We start from the raw sequence: 19,665 nt of genomic DNA on the forward strand, positions 1-19,665 counted from the left end.
GGATGGTTGTTAGCTGCTATGTGGGTCCTGGGAATTGAACCCAGATCCTCTGAAAGAGCAGCCAGTGCTCTTAACTGCTGATCCATCTCTCTAGACCCAGAGCTAGTAGTTTTAAGGCACAGTTTTAGTATCCAAGAAAATGAACATTCCCTTACAGGCTTCTGGCTGTCATGTTCATCAACAAAGAATTCTTAGAAAATATAAGGAATTAATGTAACTTTAATATGGTAAGTTCCTTCATAAATACCATGCTGTCTTAGAGAAAATTGATGGATCTATGCACCAGAAAGTCCCTTAGTGTATAGATTGAATGAAGTTCCACCATGTATAGCTTCATCAATAGGCAGCATGGTACGAGTGGAACTTGGCCACAGAATTGATTTTGAAAATGTATAAGTCATAGATTATTTTCATATGAGTTTCTTAAACCTGGGAATTCATGGCAGAATTCCTAAATGGTTACTGCCAGGGTTTTCTTCATCTGTGTTGAAACCACTAGGTAGGCTGGATCGATGGGATCAGTAATCCCTAGAAAGAGTGTTTAAAGACATCAGGAACATAAATTACCCCAAAACAGCTTCTTCATAGCGGAGTCCCACCCCATCATGGATAGCAACCTCATGGAGGCTACATAATGGAATTCCAAGGAATGGTCTTTCCTTACTGTGTACAGGAGAAAGAGCAAGCCAGGCATCAACGAGGGAAAAGGTATCTGTTCAGAGGAAGCAGCCAGTTCAAAGCCCTTCGTGTAGAGCAAGGAGCAAAGGCCAGAGTGTCTGGGTGAGAGCTTGGAAAGTATGTAGCCAGAAAGAATGGTAGGACAGGAGCTGGGGTCAGTTTGTGGTGGCCCCAGGGTCTTTGGAGGATTCTGGATATACTCTGAATTCTTACTGAGATGAATTGTCATTCAGGCTCTGAGCAGAGGATGACATGCCCTAACTGTCATTCTTGAGTGTTCACTTTGCTACTCAGTAGAGACTAGCTTATGAGGGCCTAGTGCAGAGTAGGGAGCTAGGAGGAGGCTGTGGTGCAGAGAGATGACAGTGGTTTGCAGCCATGAAAATGATTCTGGCTAGATTTTGCAGGTAAATTCCGTGTTTGTTGATGAGGTCTGATACCAAGGTCAAGCAAGGACGATTCCAAAGTTTTGGTCTGAGCAACTGGAGAAAATAGTTAGGAATGAAGGAAATCAGCTGAGTGAGAGCATGCTAGACTTATGAGATGTTTTCCATCCATCAGGAAGTAAAGCAAAGGCCACTCAAGGGAATGTCCACATTGGAGGGTCATTTGCTTGTGGATGGGTTTTTAGCCTTGAGAGTCTGAGCTCACCAAATGAGCACATGTAGAGAAGCTTGAGTCTGTCCAAAGTCAAAGAGATGACAAAGAACTTGCTGAAGTGATTGAGAAGCAGTCACTGAGACAAAAAAGCTTAGCTTTGGTAATTTCATACAACAGTTCTTAATCAAATCCAGACCCCCCTCCCGCATCTTCACCTCCCCCATCCTCCCACAAAACCTCATGCATTCCACCATACATTTTTAAGTCCTAATCATTCAGGTATTTGTACCCAAATATTCTTCAGTGTAAATGGGTCCACTAGAGTCTGAGCAGCCCATCTAGTGATCATATGTAAGTCATATTCTCCCTCACCCAGCAGCAATCAGTCTCCAATAGTTCTTAGTCTGGGACCGGCCCCCAACCTATTTCTCTCCTCCCCTTTGGGCCCTTGTTTAATTGAGTCAGTATGAGTCCTGTGCTTAATGCCACCATTGCCACAAGTTCACATGTGCAAGCTTCCAGTGGCCTGGAAGCCTCTGCTTCCCTGTGTTCGTGAACCAGTCCTTGCTTTTACAATCTTTCTACCCCCTCTTCTACAATGATCACTGAGCCATGGGTGGATGAGGTTCCATATAGGAGTCCTATGCTACACTCTACAGTCTCTTATTCTTTAAAAGTTGGTCAGTTGTGCCCTTCTGTGTGCATCACACTCTGTTGTATAAAGAAGCTTTACTGGTGAGAGAGAGAGTTGAGGATGCATTAGTTTTCTCTCTACCCCTTATTCTGCTATGTTCTGTGGGCCTTAGTTGTAGAGGTTCAACTGCAGATGTGTCACCTAGCACTGGGCATCTCTCAGACGTATGTTCTCTATGTCTGACCAGATGTACAATTCTGCAGTGGCCTCTGCTACTAAAACACATCCCTAATTTGAATACCTTTCACTGAGTCCACTACTGCAGTCCAATATCAACTACATCTTGCCTGGATTATTAGAGAACCAGCTGCTTGTTCTTTCTGACAGCCTCATTCCTTACAGTGCAGTCTGCACACATTAACCTAAATGAGGCTTCTGAAGTGTAAATCCTATCACACCATTCACACTCTACACCCACCAGAGGCTTTCCCATCATGGCCTGGAGGGGTCTCTATACTTTTTCTTTTTCATGAGTATGGAGACACGTTCATTCATTTTTTTTCTGTCTTCCAAACACACCACTTTGTATCAATTCAGGTGTCTTGTACCTGCTGTTCCCAACCCCAGGGAGACTCTTCACAGTGTTGCATTGGGTTGTCTGTAGCTGGTGCTGCTTTTCATGTTCTCAGGTAAGCATTCCACAGCCCTGGTGATAGTGCTTTACCTCCTTTGTCCTATCCACTCTGTCTGATTGTACCTATTAGGACCTTGAAATGCTGTATTATTATTATTATTATTATTATTGCTTTTGCTTCTTTCTTTGCTGACTGTCCATCTTCTAGAAAGTACCTTTTCTAAGATAATGACTCTGTCGAATGTGCCATGGACATATTCTCCTTTTTTAGGGCAGTGGTCAGCATTTAATAGGCATATAATAAATGCTGGTTAACTGCCCATATGTGTATGAAAACTTATATCTACGTTCTGACTTTCATTAGGTTGGTGTTTGTTCTTATGACCAAGATGGGGTGACTTGATGCACTGTAATAAGACCGGTCATTTTTGTTTTTCTGTGCCTTTGAGTCACTTAAGACCCAAGGTCTTGGGGTATACTCAGTTGAAACCCCTAAGCCCGTGTGTTCTCAAGGAACACACGTGGAGTGATACTTGAAGCTTCCACACAAGGAAACTTTGGACAACTTCACTTTGGGATTCTTGCCCCACGGTAGCTTGACTGAGGCCCCAGCTGGAACTCAAGAGCCAGTGCACAAAACAGAGTTTCACCCTGCTGAGAAAGTAGACCTTGAGGAAGCCATAAAGATGGCAAGCATGTGTTGACACAAAGTGGGCCAAGAGCTCTGGTTGCCTCATTTTCCTCCTAGCCGTCCAAAATCAGTACCAACTAAAAATTCTCTAATTTCACAGATCCTAGTTTTATTTTATGTTGCTCCAGGCCACTCTTAGCTGAAACAACATTGAGGCTTATAGATGAACAATTCCTTAGTGCTGAGTTTTAATACTGACTTTGGATCTAGATTCAGACTAGTTTTAGAGTCACCTCCCTTCAGTCTCCATCAATCCCAGAAGTTCTGCTGAGAATGCTTGTATTGGATAGTGGCTTCATCATTAAGTTCAACCAGTCCATTGAGCCTCTGAATAAGAATGATGAGCTATGGGCTAGAGAGATGGCTCAGCGGTTAAAAACACTGGCTGTTCTTGCAGGAGACCCGGGTTTGAATCCCAGCACCCATATGTTAGCTAACAACTGTCTGTAACTCCAGTTCCAGGGGATCCGACAGCCTCTTCTGTCCTCTGTGGGCATTGTACAACATGGGTGCACTTACCTACATGCAGGCAATACACAGATACACATAAAAATAATAAATGAAAAAAGAATATTAAAAAAATATTTTAAAGAATAGTGAGTTATCTTAGAGTTGCCCTTCTCCTAGTATATTTGCTTGTATGTGGTCTACAGAGAGCTGTTTTATGCAAATGATCTGAGACTTACAGAAGTTATAACAAAGCTTACACTGCCCATGTTGAGTAGTTATGTAGAAGTTTGCCTTAAGCCAGCACCTCATACAAGAAGCGTTTTAGTTACTGTGCTTTGTGAAAAACCATTACCCATTAGAAGACTCAAAGAAAGGAAGAATACAAAATGGGGTTACATCCAGCAGCAGTTACTGGAAGGACCATAAAGGTCACTTGAGTTTCTTCTAACTCATTTGTCCCTTTAATAATCTTGCAATTGGTTTTCCCCTTCACATCCTTTGAAAGTGAGTTCCCTAGTCATCATTAGTCACTGTCCCAATTAATTTGCACTCTGGCCTTTGCTATCTCTTTCCTATTTGCGTTTCCATTCTTGTGCCTACGGAGGTCAGATCTGAGGCCTTGGCTAGGAGCAATTTACACTTGTCATATAGAACAGGGAAAAAAGATCTAGGTGATTTGTGTGATTGTCCTGGAATGTTTTAGGAAAGAGACATGGTGGTACTGGGCATTGGGAAATCCAACAGTGGAGGGCTGCTCCCATTTGTCAAGGTTTTCTTCTTAACAAATGGAGAGAGCAGGAACTGGGGTAGAGGTAGGCCAGACTCAAGTACATGGGTACCACTCAAGCTCTACTACACTGCGACTGGTTTGCAGAGTCACAGACCAATTTGAATTAACTATGCCATTGTCCCTTAGGCTTGATAAAACAGCCTGCCTGACTGAGATTTTCACCTTCTGGGTCACAGCCCTTTAGAGCCAATTCCAATGATTTAGTAGAAGAGATAAGATTAGTCACTGGGGCAGGAGAGATGGCTCAGCAGTTAAGAACACTGTCTGCTCTTGCAGAGGATCCAGGTTTGGTTCCCAGCATCCACACTGCAGCCAACAACCATCTGTAACTCCAGTTTCAAGGCAATATGACTCCCTCTTCTGTCCTCCATGGGCATTGCATGACACAGGTGCACTTACATACATGCAGGCAATACATTCACATAAAATAAAAATAATAAGTAAAATATTAATAAAAAGGATTAGTCACTATTTTGAGCTTCTCTCAAAAGCGAATGCAGGCGTGCAGCCTTTGATCATATATAGCTGGGACTGTAGGGAGGCTGGAAGAACGTCATCTGTGATGGGTATACCACCACTTTGGGCTCATTACTACCAGGGCTCTTTGGTTAAAGCAGAGGAGTGTGACTGTCCCTCCCTGTGAGGTGGTCCTTGCATTAAGCTTCTTGCAGCACATAGCTGACCTTTGACCTTTGAGCTCTCATTCAGGCTAGGCATCCTCACCAAAGCACTGCTCATTCCAAAGCCATCCCCACTCCCAAGAAAATGAACAGGCCAACCCCATTACTTGGGTTCTAGTTTGGGCACTTTCCCTATCATAGATGGTGCTGTTCTTCATCTGTTTCCCCATGAGGTCCTAATTTTGCAGTAGGGGAGGCCTGGAAGAAAGGGAAAGGAGAAGGAGGAGGAGGAGGAGGAGGAGGAGGAGGGGGGGGAGGAGGAAGAGGGGGAGGAGAAAGAGGAAGAAGAGAAGGAGGAAGAGGAGGAGGAGGGGGAAGGAACAGAAGACAGGGAGCAGCTAGCGTTCAAAGTGCTTCCACTGTGAACAAGCTCCAAACTCTGCAGAATAAGGAAATGACCAATACAACATTACAGCATGCAATTTAAATGTAACAAAACACTTTTATTAGAGCTTCCCTTGAGTCAGGCATGGTGAGGGAGGAGGAGGAGCAAGAAGAAGAAAAAGAAGTAGGAAGGAGAGAGGAGGAGGAAGAAAAAGAGGCAGAAGAGGAGGGGGAGGGGAAAGAGGGAGGAGAAAGTGGTTAGTGATGATTAATACCATCTCCAGTGGCCTTGGGTATTACCAGATACTCTTGGTAATACAATGGCTCTTGTAATACAGACCTTTAATGCTTTTAACTCTCCATAAAATGTTAGGCAAGTAAGGAGACCGGACCAGTGAGGGACATTGGGTTAGACCTACTTCTTTCCTTCTTAGCAGTCCTGTATTTGCTGTGTATCCTCAGAAAAGTTTCTCTCCATCTCTGTGCCTCATTTCTCAACATGTTTAATGGATTTAATTATGTTGGTCCCCTCCCTGCCTCAGAGGGAATGAGAAGATGAATGAGATCATGTCTGTAAGTATGTTGAATTCCTTGGAGAAAGGTACTGTAGAAATTCACAGATGTTAGGTATTTGTGCAGTGCTCCAAGTTCTTGTAAAACAGGACCCTGTTCAGAGAACACCTTGTGTGCTGCTCACACTTGGCATAGAGTCATAGCATCATAGAGCCATACCATGCAAGGGGGAGGCTAGATGTCCCTGGACTCCATACACGGCCTCACTTGACCAGCCAAGACTGATGGGTGCCAACCCAATCCATAGAGTGTCTTAAGAAAGGAAATTGCATATGCTTCATTGGAAGTATATCTCAAGGTTTCAAAAAGTCTCCCTTTAAGGGTGATCTTCGCAGTGTGGCTCTAGACTAACCCTTACTTCCTCTTATTCCCTATTCAATAAGGTGAAAAGACTGAAGGACATTCCTTCTGGTTTATTGGAAACTGTTCCAAGCCAGTCACAGGATGTAGGGGTGAGCAGAAAATAGCCTTATAGAGCTGTGGATTCGTGGAAAAAGGCATTTTAGCGAGTACATAACAGAAAATGTGTGATATAATTGGAGGAGACAGTGCCTTGTCCAATCACATCCTAGCTAAGCTCAGTCAATTAAAACCATGTTTCTCAGACACCCTCAGTCCAAGACAAGCCAAGTGCTTAACTCAATTGGTTAAAGTAGTTTCAGCTTTCCTCCATTGTCTTCACTCTCTCCTCCGTGCAGTGGGTACACTTTCTCTGCATCCATGTTGGGTATGTGCATCCCCATGTTCCTGGAGCCTCCTCTACTACAATTTGTATCATTCACTTTTTCCGTCAAGACTATTTTCATGAAATATCCAGGTTTTCGAGCATATGAAGTGGACCCAGTCAATGCAAATAAAGCCGATGCAACAAAGTGGGATAATTGTATTTGAATTGTTTGCCTGAGGAAGGAACCAAAGATTCTTTGCAGTAGTGTTCCCATCGCTGATGGCCATCTAGCCTGTGAGAAAAATCAGTCAGCCTGGTGGAGTTGGGGTGCTGCTTGATGCCCAGTTTTGGTGTAACAGGCTAGCTTCTCAGAAGGCTCAAGGGAGAGAAAGACAGGCTTCCTCACATGTAAGGGCCCTGTATCACCTTCCTTATAGCTGTGAGAAAATACCTGACAAGAAGCAACTCTAAGGAGGGAAGAGCTCTTTTGGCTCAAAGTCTGAAGGGAGTTATAGTCTATTATTTGGGAGAATATGATAGTGTGGACGTCTCTGGGCTGTGGCAGCAGTAGCATGAGGCTGCTTGCGCAGACCAGGAAGCAGAGAGAGATGAGTTCTAATGCTCAGCTCTCTTGTTCCGTTTCCTCCAAGTCCCCAGGCCACTTGATAGTGCTATCCACATTGATAGTGCTATCCACATTCAGTCTTGGTGTTTTCTCCTCAGTCAATCCTCTCTAAAACACTCTCACAGATACATTCAGGGGTGTGTTTCAATCTCTTATGAAAATGAGAATTAATTATGGCGGACTTACAGCTTTTCTTTAAGATGTCTGTGGACCTTCAGTGTGATCAGCATCTTCCCTGATGTGTTTTCATGCTACTTGAATGTACTTTTCTAAATATTTTATTTTTTATTTTTATTTTATGTGTATTGAGTGTATTGCCCGCATGTATATAAGTGCATCCATGTTGTGCAATGCCTGTGGAGGTCAGAAGAGGGTGTCTGATTCCCTCCCAGAAGAGGGTGTCTGATATCCCATGGTTGATAGCCACCATGTGGGTGTTGGGAATAGAACCTGGGTCGTCTGTAAGAGCAGCCAGTGCTCTTAGCTGCTTAGCCATCTCTCCAGCCCCATTGAATGTACTTTTATTTTATTATCACCAACAACTAACTATAGTGCTGTCTAATAGGATGAATTTCTCCTCCTCAGTTTGTCAGTGTTTATCCAGCACTACTACATGCTTACAAATATTTGGAAAAGAAAGAGGAAAATAGTAACTTTGTATATGGTGATCCCTATAAAGTTCTAGAAAATCTTGCCCAAAGTATCTAGTCTAGTTAGCATGTAGAAGAGAGAGGGTTTAAGAAAGATGTTTCCTTAAAAACAATGTAAATAATGGTATTGTAGAGAGCAAAAGATTTGGCCGATGGACAATGAGGTCAGAATTGTCCTCCTTGCTTCTTAAGGATTCAGTGGAAATGACTGTGGAGGGTTCTCAAGGAATCTGCCATCCGGAGAGCTGCCGCAGAATCTGCTTTGGGGGAATTGGCCCACCTGCTTGCTATGAAGAGATTGTCTCACATGTCTAGAGGGCTCGTCCATCTTTACTGCCTGACACCATAGCTGTCACTTTTTAGAACGGGAAAATACCAGTCAGTAGAATTATCTTTTCTGCCACTTGAGGGGAGTGCTGCTCCAGCCAAAGGACTGGGGACATGACCAACTCCTCTGTGGGTACATACGCTGTTTCCAGAAGCCAGACCAGTGCAAAAAGGCTGACACCGTCACTCCATAGGACAAAGTAGGTAGTTGTCCTGTCCATCCCTCCATTCTCCCTGTGGCTTCTGTTCCAGTCAGGTAGGGGTAGAATAGTGAGGGGAGGACTAGGAGTGCATGGGAGGGCTTGACCTGGTTGTGAGGAGTGGTCATTCGGCTGATTTTGCCCCTGTCATCCTTCCCCATGTCTGTGGAAACTCTTGGAATCAAGCCGAGGTCCATGGGACCACCCTGAAAACTCCCAGCTCTTGCATCACTCTCCGACAGTCACTGTTTAGCATCCCAGTTCAGACATCAAGCTCAGCTCCACTGAGTCTGACTATGCTAAGGTCCAGGCTCTCCTTCAGGCAGTTTAGTAGATGCTGGAAGTTTCCTTTGCCTCTCCTCCTTCTAGGCTACTCAGGAATGGACAGGAGTTACTCAAAGCTAAGCCAAGGCAGGCATAAGCCAGTTGCAGATCTCTCTGCTGTAAGAATCCCTAGCTGTATGAATCCCTAGCTTGAAAGAACACTTTTAAGACTATATTAATGTGGGTCTGGAGAGATGACTCAGTGGTTAAGAGCACTAACTGATCTTATAGAAGACCTAGGTTTAAATCCCAGCACCCACATGATGGCTAACAAGCTTCCACAACTCTAACTCCAGGGGATCGGAACCCCTCTTTTGTTCCCCGTGGGCAGTGCATGACACAGGTGCACTTACACATGTGTGGGCACAACACTCATACACATAAAATAAAAATGAAAAAAAGAATATATTAATGCTATATGCCTGATACAGAACTAGACCTTTTACTTATATTATCACTTATATTATCTCATTTAACCCCTTACATCACTGTTGGATAGTGCACTCCAATCTCCCAGTCTAACTAGTAATAGAACCAGGATTTGTACCCAGGGGTCCTGGCTCTGAGCCTGTGTTCTGAACCACTATTTCGGCACTGCCTCTCCAGATCTCCAGGGGAAGATGACCACTAGTAATGACATACACTTATTCTCTAATGAGCAGTGACCAGGATGGGAACTGGCATCATAAGGAGGAGGTACCACAAAGAATCTGCAGATAGAGGTACCATATCCTGACTCTCAGGGTCAGAAGGATATAGAGGCTGAGTTTGGAATACACTTGGCTGGAATAGTTTTCCTAGAAGTAATGATCTTGAACAAGATTTATAAGACTGACTGAAGGCAAATAGAGTGCTGTGCTCTGTTGTGGACTGACATTCCCAAGTAGGGAGTAGCTTGTTTTCAGCCAGGACCACGTGCCCTCCTTTGGACCCCAGGGGTGGCCCTTGCACAGCATTCAGGCTCTGCATACCGACTTCTTGTTGCTCGTTTCTTTCCCCCTCTGCGTTTTCAACTCTTCAGTGCAAAGACCACTTGGTCTGTCACAGGATTGCCTCTGTTTAGTCCATGGCAATGACTCAACAAATGTTTGTTAAGTCGGTCTTCTGATCCCTCTGAGGAACAGTAGCCCTGCCATTGGCAGTGGCCCAAGCTACTGAACACCGGAGAGCAGCTGGCATTTCTGGCAGGCTGCTTGCTGCCAGAGCTTGGTGCCACATTGTCAGCCAAAGAGCCCCAGGCCTTGGTGGAGGTGTGGGAGGGACACCTGGCATAAAGGGCCCAGGGCACATGCTGGGCCTGCCCATGTTTTGAGTGTAACTGGTTTTTTTTTGGGGGGGGGGTGTTTACAGTCTCCCCTCATCACTCCTTCCTGTCCCTGCATACATCTTTCACAGTGAATTCTGGGTGATGGGACACTGCCATATATGGGCAGAGGTGAGACCCACGTGGACTAGAGTGGACTAGAGAGAGATGATGTTGAGAATGGGGGGAAAGGTTTATGGGGAGGCTGAGCTATAGAAGATCCAGACTGGCCAGTGTGGTTGCTAGGAGACATGACCTCCTCTGCCTTCACTCAGTGAAGCCCTCTAACACCTCCACTATCCTTTTCAGAAACTGGGCCATATGATTTAACAGTGTTAGAGTTGAGATTGTCCAGAAAAATCCAGTGCATGTTTCTGGCCCAGAAATAACTCTCCAGTCCCCTCCAACGTCTGAGCTGTCATTGGTTTGTTTAAGTCTTGTCTCTTCAAATGAGTTAAAGTTTCTTGAGGGAAAGGGACAAACTTTGCCTTGCCTTGATAGTTTTCAGTCTTCTGAAGATCTGTGAGATTTCATCCATATTTTGATGATGTCACCGAGAAGCATGCCCCTTCTATTAAGAAAGAAGAAATGATCAAAAAAGAGAGTAAATTTCCTTTCTAATGGAAGTGACCAAGAAAACAGTAGGTATTCCTTTACATCAAATGAGATTTGTACTTTACACACTATTCCCAGGTAAGTGAATGGGGAAACAATATAGACAATATTTCTCAGTGCTGAGTCTTCTCCACACCTGGTCCCAACTCTAAAAATCATTCTTAAAGAGCTTCCTCCAGGAACACCTTGCTTTGGCGTCATGCTGATGGGCAATTTACACCTCAGGGACTCTGCTACATCTGTATTCTTCCATCACTGAAACAGAATGCAATTCTGTAAGCAATGCAATTCATGGAAAATGTGAGAGGAAAAGGAGGCCAACCGCTCGTACCAATCTGCCTTCTGCTCATTTGTGAAAGGAACACCAAAGACTGTCAGAGGAAGTGGCTTCCTTGACATCAGGGTTTGACAGTCTGCCTCTATCTCAAGTCTTTGGGATGGGTTACTGTCTGTTGCCTGGGTTTGTCTGAAATCTCATTTGTGCTCATTTCTACAAGCTATACACGGGAGCAACTTATGCAAGGCCACGGACTTTCATGCAGGCTCCATGGCAGGTCCTACAGGCAGAGGAAGAGATAGAGTTACTGTTGCTGCCAGGGTCTTAGACAAATAACTCATATTCTTCTCCATGATGGGCTTGTCTAGCCCTGAGTCTGAAGCAAATAGATCTTTTGCCCTTCCTTGCAGAGTGTAGAGACTAACCTTGTCTCCTTTCCTTATCATAAGACCACTTCTGGGTCTTCCATGATTCCAGAGGCCGTCAGAACTCCAATGCTTGGCTAGCCACCATGTCTTCCCTGCTTCTCCTTATTCCCTGTTTTCTTTGCCTTACATGATTCTGAGTTTAGACAGGAACTCAGGGATGGTTGGTAATATTTTTGTCATGTCTCTGGCAGATACTCATGTAGCTTTTGCTGAAATGGTTCTTGAGCTAGCAAATTCACTGCTCTGTAAGGCAGCGTGTTCTCCCTGTTGATGAAGAATCCCATTATTTCACCAAAGGGTGCTAATGCCGCTCTCTGAACCTACACAGAGGGGGCAGAACCATCTTCACAAAGCAGTTCTTCACGTTTGAGGGCTGCTGTCCTTTGCCTGAGTGATTTTCATTTCTACCAAAGCATTTAATTTCCTTCGGCCATTTAAAAAATATTTTTATTGATTCTTCAAGAATTTTATGTAATGTATTTTGATCACATTCAGACCCCCATGTCCACCCCATCCTGCTATCCTCCCACCCTGACTACATGTCCTCTGTTATTATTGTCCTCTTTTAAAGGCCTGTTGAGTCTAATTGGTGTTCCCCAGATGCTCTCAGGTGTGGGTCTATCCCTTGGAGCCTGGACGAACTACCAGACATCAGACCCTTAAGGAAAACCAACTCTCTCTCTCTCAGCAGCTATCAATTGCCAATAGATCTTCAGCTAGGACTGGGGCTTTCCTGCCCACCTCCCATCCATGCTGGGTTTTTGTCTGGTTTGGGCTTGCACAGGTCTTGTGCATGCTGTCACAAGCACTGTGGGTTCCTATGTGCAACTACCCTGTGGTGTCCAGACAACACAGTTTCCTTATATTTATCTACCACCACTGGTTCTTGAAATCTTTCCATTCCCTCTTCTGTAATATCTCTGAGCCTTGTGGGGAGAAGGTGTGATATAGTTGTCCCACTTAGGACTAAGCATTCCACAGTCTCTTGTTCTCTGCATGCTGACTACCTGTGGACCCCTGTGTCAATTGCCATCTGCTGCAAGAAGAAGCCTCTGGTGAGAATTGAGAGATGTGCCAATTTATGGGTATTACAATTAGGAGTCACTTTAATACTATGCCTGGTTAGCAGAATAGTAAGTTCCCCCTTTGGCCTGTGGCCTGTCCAGCCATAGGTTCTTGACCCTGATAACAGTGCCAGGTATGGGCTCCATCATGTAAAGCGGGACTTAAATCTAATCAGAAGGTGATTGATTGATTACTCCCATAACATTCTTGCCACTATTGCACCAATGGGCATATCTTGCTAGGGCAGTCATTATTGTAGCTCTTAGGGTTCACAGCTGAATAAGGTTGATGATTACCTTTCTCTTCCAGTACCATAAATAGCCCCTTCCAGCACGCTACGAAAGCTAGCCATTAGACATGAAATTTCAAGGTCAGTACCAGCTTGATTTCTTCTTGTTTTTTCTATGACTCGTGTATAATGTCTTCAGCAATTGAGTCTTATCATCAAGTTCCAAAGAGCAATGACAATAGCCAGCATTATTCGAGGACCTATAGTACTTCTCTAGTCAACAACTGCAAAAGAGGGGGTTTATTCCTGGCCTTGACTTTTCATTGTTAGCCCGTGGTGTCTGGTTGGGCCATTGAACTCCCATTATAAGGTAACTACCTGCATTTAAAGACTTTTTATATTGCACATGTATTTTAAGAAGCTTCTAAAGCAATAGGTTTCATACGACTTTTTCAAAAGGCCTTTAGCGTTAGTCAAAGGCTCCTTCCTTCCTCTTCTGCCCCATTCCCCACCCCCATTAAACCCACCTATCCCCTTATTCCACATTCCCCTTATATCACTGCATTCTAAATAAAGTAAATTAAACCTAAAACACTTAGATAGCATTGTCAACTGTGAAATAGCTGGAATAAATCAAGTAAGAGTCCAATGATTTGGCTGCAAATGCTGGAGAGGATGTGGGTAAAGAAGAATCCTCTGCTAGTGGGAGTGCAAATTAGTCCAGTTCTCCAAGTTTACACTTTTAGACTATGCTGAACCCAAGTCCTGTAGTTCTCTAAGTTTAGTCCAGTTCTCCAAGTTTACACTTTTAGACTATGCTGAACCCAAGTCCTGTAGTTCTCTAAGTTTAGTCCAGTTTTCTAAGTTTACACTTTTAGACTATGCTGAACCCAAGTCCTGTAGTCCTCTAAGTCCTGCTCCTGTGAGCTGCTATGGTAATGGTAGTGGGTGTCTTCACACAACCTCATGTTTTCTGAAGCTGATCCTCATCACTGTCCTTTTCAACCACCCCATGTTAACTTCAGACCATCTCAAACACTACAGAAATTGTCTTAGATTGGATTCTCCGATTTTCAATCATTGTTTAATATGCTCTTCTTAAATTATGCTAATTCGTAAATTTTAATCTTGTCTTCTCTTGATCCAAGTTATTGATACAAAATAAAACGTATTGACAAAAGAGAGTGGTGCACTATCAAGGACTTTCCTTACCTATTTCAGCAATCTGTATGCCTTAGATATATTTACCTAACCAAGTACAACTCTGTCTCATTCCCTATAGCACAGAAGAGTCCCTACATAGAAGATAGTGTTCAGTCCTTCTCAGCAACATGTTCCAGTAAATTCCTTGGAAACATTCAACCTCATTCCTCATTGTCTGCCTTTACAGGTCTTTTTACACAGAAAATGTGGTCCCTTCAAGGGTCAGCCTTTCCTCTGACAGAGTGTGGGCTGGTAATTTGGGTCCCTAACACAGAACCCCATTGGTGACACCCAGTTGGTACCCTGAGGATTTCAGCCCAAGCATGGACAGGCTTGGAGCCAGCTTCTGGGCAGTAGTCCAGTGCTCCGGTTGGACGGCCCTTCAGAATTCCTAACATAAATGGTCCTGTCACATCTGGTGAAGGGTGGATTTTGTAGCCATCAAGCTATGCAGTTAGTATTCCAAAAAGAGTCTTTATAAATTAGCATCAGGACATCTTCAAGGCCACTCCAGGAAACTACATGTCAGATCTGCCAGCTTCAATTATCCAAGGGCCACTACCTCTGAACTAGTACTACTCGGAGAGAAGCTGGTCCAGTCAGGTGGAGGGTGATGGCTAGGGGAAGGAAGCAGGGCGTCTACATTCTTCCTCCTCAGTATGGGTTTTCTTCTCCTTTCATTTTCTCTCGTGCTTGTCTGTCTAGAACACTGTGAGTTTGTTTTCAAAGTCCTTCACTCATTCTGAAATGTTTTTCTCTCTCTCTTCGTACCTCCCTTCTTTGCTCTCTTCCTCCCTCTCTTCCCCCTCTTTCTATTGGAGATAGAACCCAGAACTTCTTGTGTGCTAAGTATATGCACAATCAACATTGGTCTCTCTGCTTTCTATATTGCTTACCCCTCACAAGATGCCAAAGGCTATCAACTATGGGAGAGGTGGGAGTGCCCTAAGGAGATTTCTACTATGATGAAAGACTGAGCATCAGGGACTAGGGCTTTGTTTTTCCATCAAAGAGAAGCTAGGTGGGCAGTCATTTTTTTTTTATCATGAGTGAGGTACCTTTTAAAGGTATAAATTTTATTAGTGGCCATTGCCTTTGAGTATAGTAGCTGAGTCTTCCCCTGCCCCTATGACACAAGGGACTTCCAGTAGAATCATGTGGGCCATGTGGTTTGGTGAGAGATGAAGGTGGGTGGGGGCTCTCATGAACTCTGTCCTTTAGAGGAGGAAATGACATGGAGAAGTCCCCCAGCTCATCTATAGACACTTTAACTGAGGAACGAAGTAGAACTGGAACATCGATTGCTCAGTTTTCTGCCAAATTGCCTCTTGTTAAAAGGAGAGATGAGGAAGACCAGAAGCGGATATCAGATACTGTGAGCTTTCATCCTCCAAGTGCCTCATGGACCATGACATTACTTTGTCTTTGTGAGCCTCCAGACTCTAGGGACAGAATAATTTCTCATTGTTTGTATTCTAAAGCAGCAATAGCTCGACCCTGTTGTCTTTGGTGGCATACTGGTCTGCAGTTTCCATTTGTCTCCAATTACTCCATTCTTCTGTCTTCTCTTTTCCAGTGGGTACCAAAGCCCTTCCCAGCCTACCCTATGGCTTTCTGACTGGAATGTCCCATGGAGCCTCCTCCTCTGGTACCATTCCTCTCCCCTGAGGGTCCCACCTGAATCTCTTGCCTTGTGCCCGTAGCTCATGTTCACTCTTTCTCAGTTTGGTGTCTGTTGTGGTTTGGATGTAAAATGTTCCCCACGGGCTCATGTGTTTTGACACTTGAACCCCAGGTGGTTATACTGTTTCAGGAGGTTGTGGAATCTTTGGGACATGTGCCCTGACTAGCAGAAGTGAGTCTTTAAGGGCAGGCCTTGAAGGTTATATCTGTTTCTGGATCCAGTTGAGTTCTCTGCTTCCTGTTCTGGCTGCCATGCAAAGATTTCCCCCAAAAGACTCTTTGGCCCTGAACCATTTCACCATGCCTTCCCCACCATACTGAGCAGTACCGTCTGAGACTAAGGTTGAAGATGAATCCCCCCGAGTAGCATCTGTCTGTTATTTTGTCACGTGAAGAGAAAAATAGCTAGCACAGTGTGACCTTTGCAGTATATTTTAAAAGGGGAAACCCTTTTACTTCTAGCATTTCTGAATTCAAAATCTTATGAGTTGCATTTAACAGTGGTGTAGTTCATCTTCTTAAAAACCAATCCTTCTTTGGAGAAAAAAATGAAGCTACAGATAAATATTTTTTTTTTGAAAAAGCAAACAGTGATTCCTAATTTGATCACTGTTAACAAGCTGGTATTATTCCTTCTCATCTGTGTGTGCAAATAAAATGGGATGTACTATGCATTTTGTGGCCTGAGTTTTTCACCCAATAATTACTGTGAACACTGAGCCATACTTAGCCTGGCTGTTTGGCATGATGCTTCTAGAACCAGAGTGTTGTCCTTGTGTGTTTATCCTGCCAGTATATAATGATGGCCCAGCATGTTTGCCTCTTAGTGGAGCCATGCCTGAGGATTCTTTTCCTGTCTCTCCATATGTCCATGGGATCTTCTTTCTTGTCTTTCTAAAGCCTGTTGCTTACCAGAGTATCTAGCTGCTAAGAGGTCGCCTTCTCATCCAGAGGTCATTAGTGACTCTGGCTGACATCCCTCCTTCCTTCTTGTCCTCTCTGAATCCTGCAAATGGAAGATCAGCTGTTTCTTCCCTGGTGAGAAGAGACCCAGATGAGGAAGGTGGCGAAGTAGTGTACAGAGGTGCCATCCTGGAAGGCAGGATGTGGTCCTTGGCCCTAGAGCCTTGTGTCCAGGAGAGGATTAAAGAAATGAATGTGGTAATTAAAAAAGGAGGGGGGGGGTGAAAATGATATATCTACAGACTTCCCAAATAATTGTTTAACGGCAAGTCCAAGTGTTCCGTTCTCCTGACCCTGACTTTGGGGCCTGTACACAAGTTTCATTAATGGCCCAGGAAGATGTGAACGTAGAGATCATTATTTTACATATGGAAATACCAAATCGGAGTGGGCTAGTCATTTATGTAATGACAAAGGCACTGGGACCTCATCTCCTGATTCCCAGGACAGAATCATTGTCATAGCCCAAACTTAGGGCAAATATAGGAAGTATATAAAAATGTCAGGAGGACTGGGGAGATAGCTCAGCTGGCAAAGGGTTTCCCCTACAAGTATGAAAACCTGAGTTGGACCCAGGACTATGTAAAAATGCCAGGCATGGTAGTACACTTATGGTCCTAGCTACAGGAAGGCAGAGAGAGATGGTTCCCTGTGGCACGCAGGCCAGCCTGCCTAGTCTACTCAGTGAGATCTGGCCAATGACAAACAAGGTGGACGGTGTGCAGCATCTGAGGAATGATACCTAAGGTTGACCTCTGGCCTCTATGCACACATACACAAACATGCCCATGTACACACGCGCGAGAGAGAGAGAGACAGAGAGACAGAGAGACAGAGACAGAGAGACAGAGAAACAGAGACAGAGACAGAGAGACAGAGATTTAGCTCACATTCTTTTTCAAATGAGAAAGTCTGAGGTTTGGAAATACAGGACCTGAAGAAGGTAATAACCGGTGTCCTTCTGACCCCAGAGAAATCAGTTATCCAAAAAGTCTCTTTCAAGTGCTTGATTTAAGTTGAGACTGAATCTAAGAAGGCCAGGGATTTAAGATCTAACCAGTTGCTATATTGTGTGGCAGAGACTTTGGAAGCCATGGAATCACAATAGGAAAAGATGATTCTGACGAACTGTGGCTGGAACCTGGAATCTTGAAGAAACCCCATTCCACAGATATGCCTCTATGAATTGGCACAGTATTCCCATAGAACCCACCCACATCCTCCTGTGTACTTCAAATCATCTCTAGATAACATACAATACCTATGATAATGTAAGTGCTATGCAAAATAGTTGTTATAGTAGATTGGGGATAAACAACAAGAAAAAAAATCTGTGCATGTTCAATACAAATGAATTTGAAAATATATTTCTACTTCCTGGTTGGTTGGATCTGTGGATAGAGAACTCACAGCTAGGGAGACCAGCTATGGATATGTAAGGTGTAACCTTTGACTGTGGAGTCACCCTGATGTGGGTTCAGTTCTACCATCTCCAGCACAGTACATCCACTCATACCTCCATTCACTTATTAAGGGCCATGTAATATCCTAGGTTTGGAATATAACAGACACATCGGGCATCCCCCAGCTCTCCTGGAGCTTATAGTCTGGTAAAACTGCAAATTAGATTGAATAACTCACCTATCTATTCTTCCATTTTCAAATACTGTCCCCATATCACAGGCTGTGAGTTTCCAAGAACCATGGCAATGATGCCAAGATATGAAATATTTATCCTGCACTAAAAAGCTATCCGATACTCTGTTAAACTTTTTGAGAGGATAATTTCACTACTTCCTTATAAATTCCCTAAGGGACAGGGATTTACTGATAAGGAAAGTGAGGCTCCATGCATCGTCAGAGCACTGCACTTTTCCCAGGGAACTGTGTCTTCTCAGAAGACACGGACCCCACTGCCAACAGAAGGCTGTGACCTGGGAGGGAGTCTCTTGCCAGCCATTCTCTGTGTTTGAGACAGTGCTGTTTGCCAAAAGCTGTTAAGCTGCTTCAATGCTGGCTGACTGGGAGAGATTTCCCAGAATGCATGTGGGTTGGGCTGACATGTTTATGTGGAGGTAATGACTGTGTTGGCTCCCTACAGAAAGATTAGGATGAAAGCCCAGTTTACTGTTTGGGGACTTTGAACTGAGATCCTCAGGGGGCCTGGAAAAGATGTATACCCTTGCCAATTGACTTAGAAAGTTACCGTTCTGTGCAAATTTGCTTTGCTCTGCTTTCCTTTGCCTATCAGCTACTGCATATTGAAAATGATCTATATTAGTGTAATGAATGATAAAAATAGATCCAACGTCAAACAACAAATTCAATCTGGAAACAGTGCCTCACAGCTGGAATCCCAGCATTCAGGAGGCTGAGACAGGGGGATTGCCATGAGTTCAAGTTCAGCCTGAATTACATAGTGAGTTTCAGGTTAGTTTGGGCTGCATAGTGAAATGCAATCTCTCTCTTTCTCTCTCTCTCTCTCTCTCTCTCTCTCTATATATATATATATATATATATATGATATATATCATACACACACACATATATGAATCTTAGGATGTTTTTTTCCAATTCTGTGAAGAATGTCATGGGGATTTTGATTGGCATTGCACTGGATCTATAAATGGCTTTTGGTAGGATGGTTATTTTCACAATATTAATACTTCCAACCTATGAGCATGGGAGGTCCTTCCATCTTCTGATGTCTTCCTCAATCCCTTTCTTTAATGATTTAAAATTTTCATCGTAGAGGTCTTTAAAGTCTTTGATCAGGTTTTATTGAAATATGATGGCTAAGAAGCATCGTAAAAGGTGTTCAACATCATTAGTCATTAGCAGCTATTTTGAAAGGGAATGTATATAGAAAGGTGACAGACTTTTGTAGATTAATTTTGTAACCCTCCACTTTACTGAATGTGTTAATAATTTTTAGGAGTTTTCAGGTGGAATTTTTGGTGTCTCTCAGATATAATATCATGTCATCTGCAAAAAGGGATAGTTTGATCTCTTCTTTTCCAATTATTACTCCTTTAATTTCTTTTGCTTGTCT

The 19,665-nt window shown here is 43.7% G+C and overlaps 1 protein-coding gene across 7 annotated transcripts in view; it reads left to right on the top strand.

Annotated features, from left to right (window-relative positions):
• Positions 1–19,665, top strand: part of Ano2 (anoctamin 2) — a 382,995-nt gene that overhangs the window by 240,786 nt on the left and 122,544 nt on the right. The gene's annotated exons all lie outside the window — the stretch shown is intronic.

This window comes from Nannospalax galili, unplaced genomic scaffold (assembly GCF_000622305.1).
Source record: "Nannospalax galili isolate Female #2095 unplaced genomic scaffold, S.galili_v1.0 scaffold589, whole genome shotgun sequence".
NCBI lineage: Eukaryota > Metazoa > Chordata > Mammalia > Rodentia > Spalacidae > Nannospalax > Nannospalax galili.